The sequence below is a fragment of the Micropterus dolomieu genome, linkage group LG02 (assembly GCF_021292245.1).
Source record: "Micropterus dolomieu isolate WLL.071019.BEF.003 ecotype Adirondacks linkage group LG02, ASM2129224v1, whole genome shotgun sequence".
In the NCBI taxonomy this organism is placed as follows: domain Eukaryota; kingdom Metazoa; phylum Chordata; class Actinopteri; order Centrarchiformes; family Centrarchidae; genus Micropterus; species Micropterus dolomieu.
Genome location: NC_060151.1, coordinates 23,647,733 through 23,665,965, shown reverse-complemented (window position 1 = coordinate 23,665,965; position 18,233 = coordinate 23,647,733). Strand labels below are relative to the sequence as shown.

Here is an 18,233-nt window from a genome sequence, read left to right as displayed (position 1 = left end):
TACACGGTACAGAGACTGACGGGGATAGAGGCACATTGACAGAGAGCGTTGTTATGTCAGGACATAAATGGAAAAAACAGAAACAAAAATTGGTGGCAGTCCAACTTGTAAGCAACTGGAATAAACATATATTCAAAATTGCGTTGATTGTGTTCAACACATCATCAATAATTGTTAATAATTTGTTGATGTTTGGAAAATGTTGATCTTTTTTTATAAACAACACAACAATTGAGTAAAAAATAATCACTGATGGATCCATGGATCAGACTGAACAACATACGTCAGTCAGTTTGACGAAACAGATGGCAGAATGGCCCGCTGTCGTCATGTTCAAATACAGCACATCTGTACTAAAGAGCTGAAATTTGACCTTTTGTATTGTGCTCTTAGACACAAAAACACACACAGAAACACTTCAGACCAAATGTAATTGTGTAAAGAGGAAAGAAAAGCCTACACATGCCCCCAGGTAGCCAGTTACCCACAGTGCAGTGCAGCGGAGGCCTGAGGATACTCTTTGTCTGCTGGCTGCGATGATGAGCCTCTACAAATAAAAGGAGAAGATAGTCTCTGGCAGGCATTAAGTAGCCGCTTTCACATGAGTGATCAATATCCTGTGGGGGGTATTGTGTAGATATTGTCAACACTTTGGCAGACATCAACTAAACATCTGTAAGTCTCAATGCACTGAAAATTTCCTTTCCCCTGAAAGATAATCTCTGTGTGTGATGAGTTTAAAGGGGAAGTTTGGATTTTTTTTACATAAAGCGGTGTGAATTATTTGCTGGTAGTGAAATTGATGCATGGATATTGTCTGATGCTACGACTCCTGCAAATTGGTGATTTTCTAGCGTGCTGGTGGCACAATGGACAAAAGTGAACATTAGCAAACAGGGTCAAGCTACCACAAACACCTCTCTAAAGCAGGGATTTGACAACGCCCCTGCACCTACCCCCTCCTTTTAACTAATAATTCTAAGTGCATTTATGTAGAATGATATATCCTTAAGTAGTGTAAGTCACATTGAATCTGAAAATGTGTGGATCAAGCACCGTTTGAAAACATTTGCTCTAAAGTAACCAGACTGACAAATAGAAGGCGTGGGGTTGGGGTGGAGGATGAAAAATCACACAGGAAAATATGACCATAGACAGCATTATAGCTGCAGTCACAATAATTACACTTTAACGGTTAACACGTAAGCAGATTCTCACTGACTGTGAAAGTACAGAAAAAGTAATCTAGCTAGTAGCCTATTCCGGTGAGAAAATAAAGTTATTATTCACAAGCTTTCAGTGGCTCCCCTGAGGTTGTAGGAGTCATACATTATTATGGTGTGATTGCTAAAACTCTCAGAGTAAGCAGTAGAGAGGAAAGATTAAATCTTGGTTCAATTTATTCTCTTGTATCCAGCAATAAACAGAAACAACGAGAAGGAAAAAGCATCTGCAAGTCACTGTAAACTACAATAATAATAAACTAATCATTTTGAACAATTATGGAAATCATATTTCTGATATTCATACTTGTGCATTTGCTTTCATGCTTAACAAAAAGTATCTCAGGAGACTCTACAGTGTAACCAAATAAATTGATGATTAAAGTAAAACATCATGGCACTGTATTATTATTATATTATCCATGTATTATTTTTTTTAATGTGCTGCCAAATACTGATTTGACAACACCTTCCATTTAATGTTCTTCCCACTGACAGAAGACCACAGACTAACTGGCGGTGGAATTCTCATTTCCTGGCCCATTAACTTTTTAAACTCTGACTTTTAGAGGATAGTCAAGAGGCCATTGCTATTAGAGTGTATTTGAATGCTGTTATATGGGTGATAATGCTCTTGATCAATTAATATTATGTCTTGTGCTACAATTTATGTTCTTTGCACTTAGGCATGTCTTTCAGTTAGCACAAAATTACATTTATGTATGAACAATTAAGCACCAGACAAGCATGAGGAAAACATGTAAACTAGAGGACTGGGCTGTTGAACTAAAGATACTGAGGTTAAACTGAAAAAACATACAAGAATCACCAGCTGCACCGGACCCACTGCAGAGCCTATGCTTTGCTCCTACCTACCTTCCCTGCCTCCCTGTAAGCCTGAAACAGCAGGCTTCAGCAATATGTTATGTCTGTGTCACTGGCTGGAGCTCTGACTGAGCAGAGCAGCCTGCAGGCTGAATGATGGAGCAGCAGACAGCATGAAGTGGGATCAATCAGGAGGTCATAAGATAATGCAGGTGACAGCACGTGGCCGGACTCTGCTATCCAGCCTGGAAAATAACGATGTGTGTCATTGGCATGCATTGCACTGAGTAGCAAACCAGTATATGACTGCCTAGGATATGACTCTACTACTAGGGATGAAACGGTTACCAGTTTAATGATAAACCCCGGTAAAATTCCTGATGGTTACTTTTACTGTCACAGATTTTAACTACCATTACCATGTTTGATTACTGCACTTTCAAAAACTCACGGTAAATACTGTCTAGCAACAGCCTCCCCGATGCAGGTGCATCTGAAATCTGGTCATATACTGTGGCAGACATCAACTAAACATCTGTAAGTCTCAACGCGCTGAAAATGTCCTTTCCCCATAAAGCGGTGTGAATTATTTGCTGGTAGTGAAATTGATGCATGGATATTGTCTGATGCTACAACTCCTGCGAATTGGTGATTTTCTTGCATGCTGGTGGCAACAGCCTCCCCGATGCAGGTGCACATGTGTAGCATACAATGTGGGTTTGTTTTGGGTCAATGACAACATGGTGGAAGTCAGTCACAGTGCTCTGGAGAGCTTTCAGCCTAGTCCTCCAAGGACAAAGTCTGAAATCTGGTCGTATTTTGGTTTTTATAGAACTGCAGAGGGAATCTTAAATTGCAGCAAACGGTGGCAATCTTATGAGCCATCTTCATAACACTTCCACCCACTGCTTTAAAACAAATGCTACGTAAGTTAACTTGTAGCTCAATGCATGATGTGGGGACTTCGGAATGAGGGAACGTGCTATGGTTTAACTGTCTAACTTGCCAATAGCTTGTAAACTGAAGGTGTCAAAGGTGAAGGTGTAAAAACACGTTGTTCTGCTCCTGTGCGTGCTGTGTGTCTGCAGACTATTCGCTCATTGCACATGATAATATGTTAGGTACTCATCCAACATATATTGTTCATTTAAAATCCAGTAGTTGTCGAATTTGTTGTAAAATGTATCAATGTTTTTTTTTTTTATTTATGGACATTGTGCATGGGCTTATAACATATTTAATGTTAATGCACATTTGAAATGGTTTTTATATGTTTACATAAGATATTGGCTATTATTTTAATGTTAATACATACAAAACATGCATTTTGCTGCAAATTGTTTTTGTGGTTTTCAATATAAAACTTGTGTGTATCAGTACATTTTCAGCACATTTTAACAATACCCCCATAATACTGACAGTGGTCTAATTTTGGTCACTATAATAATGACGGTTCACACCGTTTCAGCTCTATCTACTACATGTAGCAAGTAAAATATTTAAACATTTTTCTTTGTGCATTAGCAGAGCCTTGTTTTTACAACAGAGATGCCTTAGTTTACTAGTGATGACATGTGGCAATTGTGGCCTTTTGCAACCTTGTGAAAGCAGCAGACTATTTAAAGGAGGTGGCCTGGTAAAGAGAGGCTGCAATATCTTTTCATTCTATTGTGATCTTTAGTTTAAGATCCCCAAGTGACTTTTAAAGTCTTACCATGAGTACAGTGAAACTGAAAATGTCCTTACTCAGTTATGAAACCTAACATAACACATAACTTCAATTGTTCAGGAAATATTTTTGAATAAACAGCTTTGTGCACTTACGTTAACCGGTGTCTCATATTTGCTAAAGTAGTTTTGGATAAAACAGTATTCTATAAATAGCAATAGTCACTCACTCACTCATCGTCAACCACTTATCCTGTGTACAGGGTTGCAGGGGGGGCTGGAGCCAATCCCTGCTGACAGCAGGCAAAAGGCGGGGTACATTAATAGGGATAGTCAATTGTATATATACAGTAGTAAGTATTCCTAAGTGAGTTGTACTTTCTCAAATGTCAGATGTCTCATTTTAGAATGAAACTCACAAATTTTTTTAGAATGAAACTCACAAATGCAAACATAGCTAGATACTCACGCCATGTGGTTTCACTCCGTGGTTCATAGGGAGGGAATGAGTGCCTCTTGCAAATCTCTATTGCTGTACTCTCCCTGGCATTGTGACCTCATTGTGCTCAGCTGGCCTGCTAGCCTCTCAACCTCTGGCTCTAAACCCGTTTCAGCCAGAGCTCGACCAGCCAATGATCTGTTTTGTTCCCCCGGCTCACACTCTCCAACCATCTGGACAGATGTCTAAGAGCAAGTCAGGGTATTTGAGGTGAAATGACTGCAGCTGTTAAAAGGAAAATTTTAAGTACTTTCATGTGTCAGACTGAATCTCTTGTTTGTTGAAGTGCATTTCAACCTTCATATTGTACAGTAGGTTTAAATAGTTTTACCATGGCAAAATAAATTGCACAAAAATATTTAATATCATAATGAAAACTGGCTTCATGGAATGCACAGACAAATGACAACGATAAATGAGACGTTTGATCCAATTGCAAATGTTCAATTCACTTCCATATCTACAAAGTATGAAGTTTGTTACAGTGCATGATTTTGCACTTTGTATATATTGCAGATAATGATCTGCAAAGGTGTTGACGCAAACACTGAGCACGCAGACGTTTAACAGCAACCAATCTTTGTGTTTGTTTGTGTTCATTTGTTTAAAACGCAAAAGATGAAGATGCAAACAGCTGACACAAGCTAGCAGCTGAGCTTTGGTTGTGTTGTCAAGTCTTTCTCCACTGCACTCACAGTACAATTAACACAAACGCCAAGACAATCTACTGCAGTGTTTCATATCAGGAGCCCCAGGCATGTATTCCCTAAAGGTTTTTATTCTATTGTTTAACCCAAGTAACTATAAATGGCATGTACTTAAAATTATTCTTAAAAAGCATATTATTATTATCATTAAGTGTTAAAGAGGTGGTTTTATGCTTTTTAGCTTTTCCCCTCTCCGTTATTGAGTTATATATCTTTTTTGTGCATTAGGTCTGCTAAGTGAAAAAGCCCAAAGGGAGTTCCCATCTCCCACAGAAAACACTGCTCTGAACTGCCTGAAAACAGCTCGTTTGTAGTCCTTTCATCCGTATGATGACACATGGATGAAAGCAAAATGCGCGTCATATAACGCTCGCCAAGCGGCTAGTCCGACGCCCTCAAAAACACCAGTGGAAAAACACTGAGCTGCAGCACACACCTCTACTCTCACTTCCAAACACTAGCTACCCTCCAGGCAGTCAATGGACATAAAGTTGTTACTGTGAGCTCAGTTAAAACTTTATGGATGAAAAATATTTTTGTTACAGATTAATAACTCACCACACTGCGCATGTGCAACTCCCAACAAATATGTAGAGGCAAGATGTATCACTCCATATCTAAAACGAAGCATTCAACACACACGATGAAAAGAGCAGCTGCAGCAATGTGCAGTATGTCAAAGATTTGGTGTTTTTTAATAATTAAACCATGTAAACCTGTTCTGGTGCAACCCCTAAATAAGATGTTGAACCTGAAAACGAGCATAATACCACCTCTTTGAGATATTTTCCTGTCTTCCAGACATCCACCGTCGGCCAATTAAGTTTATGTCATTATTTTTTCCCCAACTGGAGCTACATAAATTGTGTATGTCATTTTCGTCCAATATAATTCAGCCTTAGTATTAGTCAGAGCAAGAAGCAGTAAGACTAAAACTATACATAGATAATAGTGATGTATCAAATTTAAGGCAGTTACTTCTGTATTTGTCTTATCTGTCTCTGCCTTGTGACAACCCACTGAGCTTTGCTTTTCTCTTCTGGATGTTGAATTTGGCCTATATCACATTGCTGCATTTGTGCATGCACGGAGGACAGCAGTCCTTGTGTGTATTTGTTTATGTGTTTCTACACGTATGTGTGCATCCATGCATGTTGGTGTCGACTACAGAGAACCAGTGGGTGACGTTATATAATCTGACGCCCAGAGGGAGTGTTAAATGTGGACATGGCCTGTAGCTCAAATCCGCGGCAACAGGAATGCCAGCTTGTTTAGACTGGAGCCACTATTGGAGCAGAACCCTGCAACCAGAAAACTACTGAGCAGAAACAGACAGCAGGAATGACTAGCTAGCCAGTTGTCACTGTCTGCTATAATGAGACATCAGTGCAGGATAGTGTAAAAACAGAAAATAGTTCTAAGCCCGACTGGTTACCCTTTGAGCTGCTAGTATGCTTCATCAGAATGCTTCGGGAATCCCTCCCATCACACCGTTCTGATGTCGGAATCGAGGTGCTTTATCTGACAAGTTCTGTAACTTTTTGAAACCAACAATCTCACACTCACTTCATGTCATGATTGGCCAGCTGTGCAAAGAGCCAGGGTTTTTTCTCTCTAACTCGCTTTTTTTGTTCTTGACTTTTTCAGTCACTTTTCATGTGAACAATTCGGTGCAACCCCGTTTTTATTATCAACTAATCTGCCTGTTATGTATTGTTTAGTCAATAAAACATCAGAGCAGTGAAAAATACCCATCTCTGTTTCCTACTGTCCAAGGCAATCCAAAGGCAGAGATCTGTCTTCCTGCTGTTGAGCTCAGTCAATTCTCCGAGAATCTTTTCCAGACTCCAAAATCCTAATACATTAGTATACAGTGTGTTTGCTTCATATTCATGCTATTCAATTGTCAGCTCACAGACTTCAATTAAAAAATTAACTATTGATTTGATTGTTATTCATTGTTATATAACAAATAACCAACCAAGAAAAGCTCTTCTATCTGAATAAAAGACTCTGGAATGACAACATGTATGGAGCAGAAGGCTTTAGGCTGACTGATAAGAAAGAAAAACCCTTTCCAAAATAATCGCTCAAAAGAAGCTTAACCTACATACAGCATGAACTGGAAACAAAGAACATGCAACAGATCCAGACAAATAAGTTTACTGGTCCATGTGTTAGCTGGGGTAATTGTCATAACTTCCCTTCTTCTTCTCTTCTTAGCACACAACAATGTGCTGGACCTCTAATCTGCTAACACAGACCTTTGGCAACATCATGTTTTTTTTAAACCCCAACTGCTGTGTCATTTCCACATGCATGCAGCATGACTGAATGTTTCTGCCTGCCTTCTGTCTCAAAGGCATGTAAAAACAGTGCTTAGACAATCTATACATTTGCTAATATAATGCCCAATATTACCCATTTATTCATCAGATCACCAAGTCAGTGTTTTCACTCTCTGTGGAATGGATTATCCTGGCTGCTGCATAAAAACAGTCTGCAAATTAATCTGTAATTATCTGTGGGAAGCACTTGCTATCTTTTGGCTGACATCAGTTGCATCTATACACAATCAAGAGTCACAATTGCTTATCTTTGATTAGACATAAATTACTTTCCTCAGCTAGTGGACCAGAGCAAAAATTAGGACTGAAGCTATTGTTCAGAGCCAGGACCTGCCACAGGGTCCCCCTGACACCAGTATTTTTCTAGGCCTGGAAAGAGGGGCCCCTGAAGAGAAGAAAAAGCCAAATTAGTACCTGCACATTCACACACAGTGACAGTTCAGCTCACAGCAAGTGTCCCCACAAGAGCAAAGTAAATACTGAAAAAAAAACTTTCCTTTGCCATAAAATATCACATATTCTCAGATTCATACTGACAACTTACACTTGCTTTCTGTGAATTATTAGCAGGAAAGACCCAGAGAAACCCTTGGATGACATCTATATAAGGGTTCCAAGGCTAATAATTACATACAATAATAAGTCTCTCAGAAGTTTGCCTTTAATTTGAGACATCAAAACTGCAAGTTATGGTATGTATTGTCTACAATGCACAATAGGTATAATGTACAGATCCACTCTTTTTTCTTCTTCTTTTTTTATTTAGTCTTATTTAGGCTAAAATATTTTTCACAACCTGTCTCAAACCCAGATTTCAAAATTGTTAAATCTAGAAAATGAATAGCTGTAGGAAAGTTGTAAAAAGTTACAGCTATCATATTTTATAACTTTATTTTAAAATAAGTAACCATATTTTTTCATCTCATTGGCCCATTTTAATTTAAAAATAGGATATAATAAGTCTACAGTGAGATCAAAAAAAATCTTAAAGTTTGAACAAACATGGAGACTTGACACGTGACATTGCAGAATTGTTTTACGCATCCCTTTATAACAGTTGACCTTTATCCGAACTGGTTAGACCTTGCCCAACAAAAGTGTCCATTTCTGGTAAATCACTCAATCACCAGAGAAACATGTTTGTCATGAGCAGCACCTAGCCTTACAATGCACCACCTCTGCCACACTCTTTGACATTTGTCTGGAGTCAGACAATGACTATAAGGAACATAAATGACCGGCTCACGATCTGCTGCTTCTCAATTGTCAGTTCATACATTGTTTAGTCTTGTCCAACAATAACAAGAGGATTAATATAATCTGACAAACACATCCATTTCATTCCATTACTCTTGCAGTTCAAGAACTGTATTCTGGTATGCTGAATTAAAACATTGAAAGACTTCATAAATCTCTGCAAAATTATACTTTTGGTAGTAAAGTTAGGTAATTGGTAGCTGGTAGTTTAAAAAGATGTGTGATAATGATAAAAACAAGTTGTGTTTACCTACAAATAAATACTCAAACCAAAGTCATCTTAAAGTACAGACTATAGATTCATGTACTTTCTTACGGATTACATGACATTTCATTTTATTTTAAAAACAATCTACAGTACCAGACCTTGATCCTCTCCATCAGACTTCCCTGCACACCCCTGTCAGTTGACCCCCTTCCTCAAACCCCAGCCTTGTTGTCTTCCCAAACAGTGTGTTAAATGCCATCTGACAAGTGAACAAACATATTATATGGGCCCTCCACATCTAACTGGGACCAGGGAACTGTGGATGCCCCAGACGGGACCTGTAGAAGGGGATGTGGGGGGAGGTCAATGAGGAGCTGTGATAAGGCCCCAGATGAGGATGTTGTTTACATATTCCTGTGTTAGGGCAAATGAGGAGACTGTGCTGTAAACCCCCCTGGGCTCACAGAATGCTGAGACTGGATTTTCTGAAGCTATTGTCTGATCCCACGACACAGGAGGAAATGAGACTTTGAGGTAGATCTCAGAAAATTGAAAACAGAATTTTCTTATTACTGGACCAGGCAGTCAGGCTCCTTCATGGGTTGAACAAGGGATTTCCAGTAAAAAATAGTTACAAACAGCATGCATGCACATTAGATGTACATTTTTTATTTGGAAATTGGGAATATGGATGAAGAAGTTTGTGATTACCTATTTCTAATAACAGGCAAAAGCTAATATGCTCCTGTGAGATTAAAGCAACATCACTGTGTCAACTCCTTGCTATTGCAGCTGCTCAAAATGTTGCTGCTAAATATCACTGGGGGGGAGAATGAACTTGGTAACAATGACTCAAAGATGCAAATTTGTTGTAGTTATATATACAGTATACAGCGTCATGTATATGTGTACATATATATATATATACACACACACACACATATATATAGACTAGGTCACTTCCTCCTTTTTCTCTCTCTTTCTCCCCTTGTTAACATGGTTGTGTTCACTCCTCTACTTAAGTTGCTGATTTCTTCCTTGGTGTATTTCCACTGACACATTGCTTATCACATAATTTTTCTTGCAGACCCTTTCTGCTCTGTTGAATAACATTTGTTTCTAACTGTCAGAGAGCCCAACCTGACTAACTGTGAGTATCTTACAGTCATTGTTCCGCATATATATAGTAAGAGGATCTTGTTGCATACCCCTGGCTGGTGTGGACTTAGCTGTCCTGCTGCGTGAGGAGTTGAGAGGAGATGATCATGCTCTGCATGAGCTCCAATCCATAAGGAGGATTCAGGCAGTCAAATCAATGCTTTTCATCAGCTGGAAAAAAGGGTGTGCTGCTAAATTAGTTTACTGGAGCCAACCATTTGACATTTATGTGTGATTACATAAGTTAGCCCAACTCTAACAAAGTTAACCTGAGAAATTCTATTCAAAGTTACACCCAATTCATTTGTCCTAACTCTTTTAACTCTTATCTTAAGAGTTCACGTTTTTGTCCATTTCCTTTTTCAGTCATACAGACTCAATCTTTGAGACCTCTGCTACCTCCAAGAAGCACATCATGCGGTAGGAATCAAAGAGAAGGTGTATGTACACATATGTCTGTGTGTGTGTATGTGTTGTATGTTCTTATAGACCAGTGGGGACTTTAACCTGAATGTACACAAACTGATGGGGACTTGTGTCACAGTGTCGACAAAAATTGAGGTCCCTTGGGTAAAGATTGCTTTAGAGGGGGTTAAGACTTCGTTTTAGTGTTCAGGCTACAATATAGGTTAAGGTTAATGTAAGGGGGCTTAGGAATGCATTACGTCAATGACATGGGGACAGTGGAACAAACAACTGCGTGTGTGTGTGTGTGTGTGTGTGTGTGTGTGTGTGTGTGTGTGTGTGTGTGTGTGTGTGTATGTGTGTGTGTGTGTGTGTGTGTGTGTGTGTGTGTGGCAAGGGGAGGGACTGTGGTAAGGCAAATATGGGTTATGTATTGTTTCAACATCTTCAAACTGGTCTAACGGCATCAGTGACAGGCAGCACCTGAATGATAGAGGGTTGAGTTGTTATAAAACGGGAAGAATTTAACTATCAAAAAAGGTTTTTATCGAAAATATAATCTAAGTTTTGTTATCCGCTGTTGCTTTATATTTAATATTACCTTGCTGCTTCTCTAAGTTTAAGTTCCCCTTTCACTTTGGTATTGTCCTTCTCGTATGCCCTCTCTCCTTTCCTCTTTCTTCCACCAACCCTCCTGTAAACACCAATGCAGGCAGCTTTTGTGAGCTCTGCCCTTTGATCTTCCCAGCATGTCATGTGTCAGAGGTCAGATAACTGCAGTTTTTCACACACAGTATCTAACCCAGTCACCAGAGCTCTGGACCCCCCCTCCCACCCTCCCCGCCTCTGCCCGACTGTTGCTCCCCTTACCATGTCTCCCCTCCCTTCATGGCAAGCTCAGTGCTTTCAGTAAAGGTCAACTCCACCTTTACTGCACAGAGGTCTTTGCCCCACAGCAACGACAGCACCAGCAACACTTCATGACAGACAGGGCTGAGTTCAAGCATTAACAGGGCCCATTTTATTTGGTTATAGCAGGTCAATTATTAACTTAAACTTAAGAATAGGGTTAAGAATATAAAATCATGCATTTTTTTATTCAGTTCATAGACTATTTATTTTGCAATATCGGTGGCTTAAAGAGTTGAAATGAGACCACCCATGATGCTAGTCTCCCACAAGTAAATTTATCAGGCATTTCAGAAAATTTAAAAATGTGGACTTGACACAGAAGTGTGTTCAAGTGCTTCAAATAAAGAGGTTAAAAAACTATTCTAAATAGAAAATATCATTGATCTGAATTCCTGTTTTAGCTCACTGATTAGCTCCCAAGCACATCACTCAAGCAGTTATTCCTCAAGGCTATCAGGGTTATTACCATGTGATGTAATTTTCATTTATGTCTAAGGAAATACAGAGGCTTTTGGGCGGTAACTTGATTGCTTCGATAAACCAACATGTGTGTCAACATGTTTTGTAGAAAACTTTCTCGATCCTCAGGGCACAGAAAGCCTGCATTTACTTATCTTTATCTTTACTTAAAGTTTGACAGTAAACTTAAGTCAGTAAGTAATCTGAAAAGTGGACCCCTTTGATCACGATCTCAATCTAAAATCGTCAGTTTGCCCACCCCTAGAGTCAAGTCCCTAGTAAGCCATTGGAAGCACAGCCTCAAACTAGCTAATGATTGACCTAGGACAGAACTCTCCTGACCAATGGAAGAGCAGAAGATGGGAGCACTTACGTTTGCAAATCAATGCAGGCACTGTAGTTTGATATGGTTATGTGTGAGGACTGAGCTTGAAACAGCGACACTCGTTCCAAAACAGTAGCATACACGATGTAAACTCTGAAGGGAACCTTGGCATATTAACATACTGGAGATGTATACACAATACCATCAACAGGAAGGGAGGACTCTGGTCCCACCCACAGATTGTCTTCCTCCTAATAAATAGGATTTAAAATGCCCGTGTCAACATCATGATCAGAGGCGGACTTCCACCACACAAGTGGAGTCCACAACCCAAAGAGCTTGGTTTGGGCTTGTAGGAGTAAGCTACACATCAAAATACTCACCGCCCCCTGTTTGGTTGTTCCTGAACTGCCAGAACATCTGCCTGTTGATGTAGAAATGTTTCAACACACCTGCTGTTACATGGTAATTCTTTGCTGCTCTCTAAGACCATAAAAAGCCAGGAGGGGCGTAGTGTATGACTACCACTTACTAGAACGCCAGTGAATTGAGCATTACTGACATTTGTGTTATTTATTTTGTTATTTATTTTTTCTTACTGAAAATATGCCACTATTCGAGTACCTTAACTGTGTCAGTAAAAACTCTTTCACACTGGACAAAAAAAACACTAACAGGCTTTTGTCTTCAGTGGAAAAGGGCAGAATCGGCATTCATTCCCCGGTCAAATAACAGTAGTCACGGGTATTTATCAGCTCCAGCCCCAATCGGCAGTGATGGAAGCATGACAACCGGGCTAGGCTAACAGTCCATCAGCGGTGTGACTATTTACGCACCGTGACGTCTTTCAGAGCACACAAACACCATAAACACACCTGTCACCTGCCCAGCATGGTGCTGTTAAACCAGAAACGCCACAGCTACTAATTATTTTTACAGTTTATAGGCCACACACAGCAACCACCATTAACATGGCACAGGCACAGGCCTCAATGGTGCTTTCTAAACCTGTTTTCCGGAGCGCTCGTGACTTCAAATGTGACACATCAGAAAAAAATAGGAAAGGCTAACTCATCTACTGGCAGTGGGAAAGGAGTCAGTCGCCTACTTTTAGCTTTACCCACATATTAAAACCTGCATATACATGCTAATTTGAGTGTAAAAAGGGGATAAGAACTATGGCCAATGAGCCCCTGTTGAATGTTTACATTTTATTTTCAAAAAAATGTTTTTTCCTTGCATTACTGAAAATGTACTGAACTGTGACCCAAACCCGATGTACATATACTGTGAATTTTATGTGCTGTTACAGCCCCAAAAACTCAGTTTTCACTGATGTACACAGTGCTGTACACATTTTACTATTGGAAAGGTTCAGACATTATCAATTCTATAATTCCATAATTCACTAGTTACTGGCAGAGACAAAACAAAGGAGACAGCAGTGGTAGTACAACAGCTGAAGGGGGCGATGACATTTTGCCATAAGAAATCCATCATTTATCATCAGATATTTATTATCACATATTTTAACATAGCCATGGCTGTTTAGTCCTTTCAAAAAACATAATAATATACTGAGACACAAAGCAATCCCTATGTCAGCATAAATTCCTTATGTCAGCATAAGTGAGTTAGTGAGTGTGAGTTAAAGGTACAGACAGACTGCTCCTCACTTATGTCAGTCCCCCCCCCAGATCAGGGTCAGCTTGTTTTTTGGGACTTTCAAAGCAATCCCATGCTGATGAAATTATTATCTTTTTGTATGTAGATAGGTGATATCAGCCTCAAGTCTCTCATGACATTTTCTCAGATGGATATGTTTGTGTGACTATGTGGTGCAAGTTGAGGAGTCTGACATGCCAAAGTCAGATTCTAATAACACCAACGCAGTAGAATTCAATACTGTACACAGGCAAATGTACGTGGCAGGATAACTGTCAATTTTCATACCATGGACAGCAACTTGATTTCATAGCGCCGCTGCAATCTATATGACAGGAGGATCATCCAAACAGAAAAACAGAACAGAGCTCTCATCTCTGCCACATTAAACAAGGAAAACAAAGGCATAAACCTTATGGTGCGGTATGTATGGTGGCATCTGAGTGATTATGGTAGTGGCACAGGGATAATCTGGATAAGCTGAGCATGGACACTGAAGTAACACAGAGTGCCACAGCCACGCCCCACACCCTCATTCCCCTGCTTTCCCTGCATGAGATAATTTCCGAATTCGCTGTGTATTCCTGTGAAATCTACGCATTGCTCCAGCAGTTCAAGGTCAGGTAATGCTCCTAAAATTGCCTGCCTCCTCAATGCATCTTTCCTGAATGCATGTACCAATAACAATAATGGTTACCAATAATCTGCCTAAAACAAGATGTGGACAACAAGTATCGTATATAGATAGATAGCTAGATAGATAGATAGATAGATAGATAGCTAGTTATCTATTTATAATTCACAATTCTATACACATGCTGCCTCATGGCTTGCTGTGTGCAACACAAAGGCGCAGGGATAGCAGATCATGTGAGAACTGAACCACCATGAGCCCTGGTGATTCTATACTATACACTGTATTTATACAGAATGCACACAATGTCTACCCCCACCCCCACCCAGTGTATATTTAACAGTGCATGTGATTGACTTACATGGCCAAATGCCTCAATGGGGTAGCAGAGGACAGTTAGGACAGCAACAGATGGAATCCCTAATGTTTCTTTGAATGTATTTATGTATGTATGTAAGTTAAGATCAAATTCTTGTGAGTCATAAACATATTGGCTATTGGCTTACACTGATGTTATGACTGAGGCATCTTTAATAATAGTTACACTTTGACTTCATCATAGGTACCTCTTTGACCTATTTGTTAACAGTAGCATGCTTTATTGTAAAAACTGAAACTAGATGCTATAAAAACTAAGGCACATATTTGCACTAAGGCACGCATATACTGCATGCAAAAGTGCATAAAACAGCAAAAAAATACACTGAATGTGGATTGCTTAAATTTAATTATACAAGTACTTATTTCATTTTACATAAAGTAAATAAAACAAGTTTTGTTGTGGGAGTTGCAGGGTGGCTGGAGATGTCGTGCAGGACTCATCTGAGAGCCTTGTTAGGCAGACGCAGCCGCAGGCACAAATGAGCTCACAGGATCAATACGGGATAACAGCTCCACAAATCCAAACACTGACTTTGCATTATATTGTGCCAGTGCATCTACGCATAAGGACAAGACAGATAAAGAGCATTTGCTACCTTATAGTGTTGGTTTATAAAAGATCATAAGGTGTACATGTGCAAAGGGCAGAAAATGCAACAAAACTCACACACACACTTCTAAAATAATAAAAAAAATAATAATATAATACAAAGGGAAGGGAATTGATGTCCATAGATAGCATTTGTGTTTGATCCTTCAGCCCTACTTCTACTATAATTCAGCACACTTTAATCCAATGTACAACAAAATATAAATGGGACATAAGCATAAATAATTTTTTTCCTGGTATGTCATCATAATCATTTTTTAATCAAATGCTTCTTACAGTAATCTTACACAGATGTTAGCTTGTTCCCCAGACACAAGGGAGCATCCATGACCTAAATCTAGTTGAACAAAACACATACATTTCACATACACACACATTCATTCAAGGACCATGAATAATGGCAACACAAACAACTGAACTAAATTGTTTATCTTGTCCCTCCCATGGGCATTCATGGGCTACGTCTGTGTCGCCAGTGTAGATACATTAGGTGACATTATTTCATTTGCTGACAGCATGATTTCTGTTTTTAAAATCTCACCCCGTTTTCATCCACTATCTCTATTTATTTTGTCTGTGAGCTTTCCATTGGTTTTCCAATCTGTCTCATTTGCTGTAAGCCTGTAATAGGCTTGAACATAGCAGCACCAGCTACCTCTCATCCTGTTCAGTTAAGACAAAAGTGTCTCTAACAGATCTGGTGTTTCAAAAAAAAAGCTATCACTGAACTTATATCTACATTCAGTATGTTAAAGCTTCAGTATGTCTTTCTGACATTAAACATATCATAATAATCATGTTTAGTTTGTGTATCTATGTCTTGTTTGAAATTGCCACAGTGAGCCTGAGCATCATCGCCATTTTTTTCTTCTTGAGCCTCACACTCAAGCAATCCTCCAAATGATGCAAAGAAATTTAAGGAAAATAAGGTTGCATTGGAGGAAATTAAAACTTAATTGACAAAAGCACAGCCAATATTATTTGCCGACTTAGTAGCTTATCACTGATATAGTCTGTGTGTATATCCCAGCCAAAGAATCTGCAGTACGAAAATGCCAAAGATGTTTTTGAGGTAAATGAGAAGCAGTGTCAGCATTGTCAGCCAGGGAGGACTAGTTTATTTTTATTTTCCAACAATAAAATGTCCTGTACAGCACAAATCTTGGTCACAATTCTTCAATTACAAACTTTAAGAGGTGATTACGCGTTTAAATTTATGTTAAAAAACATCAGCTGATATATCGTTATCAGCCTTTTTAAGAACTTTCAAAAATCATTATCAGTATCTGCCTCAGAAGTCCAGTGATTGTTGGACTCGAAACTAGACTAGAAATATCATTTAATGCTGTTGTATTTGGCATTTGATGTCAGGTGGTCATCAGTTACTGTTGAATACAGTATATTACTTAATCTGGACCAATGAGAAGCCACTGCATAGAAATAATGGTAGCCTAGCCAGGCGTAAACCCCACTGTTCGGCCTTGTATGTAGCTTTTATATGCTGTAAATCACAGCACATTACAGAAAAATAGAAATCATATTGTTATATTGACTATTAACTTGGAACATTTTTCCAGTTGTCTGTTATTTGTCTATACATAAATATCACAGCTCAAACTGTAAACCGTTTAGTTAGTTAGTACCATTTACTTGCCTGTGTAGTACTGGTATTTAATTATTTGTTGGCTATTTAAGGGGATTGTCCTGCAGAAGAACATCTAAATATTTGACATCGTGAGATTGCGATGAAAGCGCCATTAGTTTAGCCTGACCTTCAGGTCCTCCAAAGAACACACCTGCACACTAGGCATCGTTTGTGAGTTTTCCTCCTCTGATAACCTGACTGCCTTTGTGATGTGTCGCCTGCCTGCACACCCGGTCCTCATTAGCTATTCAGTTTTCCACTTTATTGACAGGTTGTCTATGCCGTCTGGGCATTTGAGCCATTCCCTTTGGCTGTCAGTTACATCTTTTCCTGCTCTAATAACCCGTCTCTTTAATTCTACCTGCCTGTGTGGTGTCTGAACACTGACCTAGTGAGTTATCTGAACTGTTATAGAAACTGGCCAGTGATGAGCTGAGTTGCTGTCTGCTTCCCCTATACCTGCTGGCAGATGCAGTTACCTCAGCCTCAGGTTACACTGCGTATCAGGATGAACAACTCATTAAAGTGGTTGGGTGTGAAAATGGCCGACTAAAGATGAGGAGGGCACGATCGCGCTACACTTTTTGCCTCAAAGTAATTTTTTTTATATCGCAGCTTTGAAATGGGGTACAACTCAAGTGAAATGGTGATCAGAAGAATCATTGGGTTCTCTTGTCTCCCAGCTGCTGCTTTATCTGTATCTGGGGCGTCAAGACACAATGTCTCAGCCAATTCATGCTGGGTCAACCCCAACAGCCACCAAAACCAGCCTTTTTTCACAAACATCTGAGAGACCCCCCTACCTATGTACCATGCATACCACCAATGCCAATAGGGCAAAACACAAAGATACACTGATCATTATTTATTGTTGATTGCTTCTAGACTGACTCTAAGTTTTATAATTGAGTCACACTCTCAACAACATGTACAGAAAGTGTCTGGCTTCTTCCTTTACACCTGTGGTGGCAGATGCAGTTACCTCAGCCTCAGGTTCCATTGTGTATCAGGATTGGCTGCCTCATTAAAGTGGGGGGCAAGTGTTGGGATTTGAACATGACCAAATGAGACTGAGGAGGGCAGGATGAGGCTACTCCGTACTGTAAGTGAGGTAATTTATACTTACACCAAGTTCAAATGACTTGATTAGTCAGCATAAGATTTGAAAGGTGAACCATCACACTGATGGAGTTGATGTCATCGTGACAAAGGTGACTAGTATCAGATGATGGCAAAGCTTGTGAGGATTGAAAAATCTATGAAACCTTAAAACAATGAAAAGGAGGAGACCTAAAGATGCCCTT

At 39.5% G+C, this 18,233-nt stretch overlaps 2 protein-coding genes across 4 annotated transcripts in view; both read right to left on the bottom strand.

The window, feature by feature from the left end:
* Positions 1–18,233, bottom strand: part of LOC123967290 (zinc finger protein 385C-like) — a 611,432-nt gene that overhangs the window by 333,199 nt on the left and 260,000 nt on the right. The gene's annotated exons all lie outside the window — the stretch shown is intronic.
* Positions 1–18,233, bottom strand: part of stat5a (signal transducer and activator of transcription 5a) — a 56,967-nt gene that overhangs the window by 31,943 nt on the left and 6,791 nt on the right. Inside the window, exon 2 of one of the 3 annotated variants that reach the window (XM_046034355.1) lies at positions 2,100–2,293. The exons of the other annotated variants lie outside the window; for them this stretch is intronic. The gene's annotated coding sequence lies outside the window, so the exon portion shown is untranslated. The remainder of the gene's footprint in view (positions 1–2,099; positions 2,294–18,233) is intronic. 3 annotated transcript variants of the gene reach the window in all.